Source organism: Penaeus monodon, chromosome 30 (assembly GCF_015228065.2).
Source record: "Penaeus monodon isolate SGIC_2016 chromosome 30, NSTDA_Pmon_1, whole genome shotgun sequence".
Classification (NCBI taxonomy): domain Eukaryota; kingdom Metazoa; phylum Arthropoda; class Malacostraca; order Decapoda; family Penaeidae; genus Penaeus; species Penaeus monodon.
In genome coordinates, this window is record NC_051415.1 from 19,976,769 (window position 1) to 19,977,104 (window position 336).

Below are 336 nucleotides of genomic sequence, written 5' to 3' on the forward strand. Positions count from 1 at the left end.
TTTTTCTGATAAGATTTTTTGTCTCTCGTTTTTTAAAGTAAATTTTTTTAAAATTTATTTTCGGGAAATGTTAAAGACGTTTTATAGTAACTGACTCTGATTTTTTTTTCGTGAATATTCAATTGACGTTCGATTTATACAATTATTGTTTAGTCAGCCAATTTGCTCTGACTTGCATGTCATCCCAAGAAGAGGGAAAATCAGGCGATGCCACACTCGTCTTTATCATACACTCCTCTGCAGAAAAAAACATGTTCACATTCTTGCGATGCATAAATAAACCTAAATAACAATAAAAGGCGGATCAAACACCACTTACACTCTTGTACACTCCTT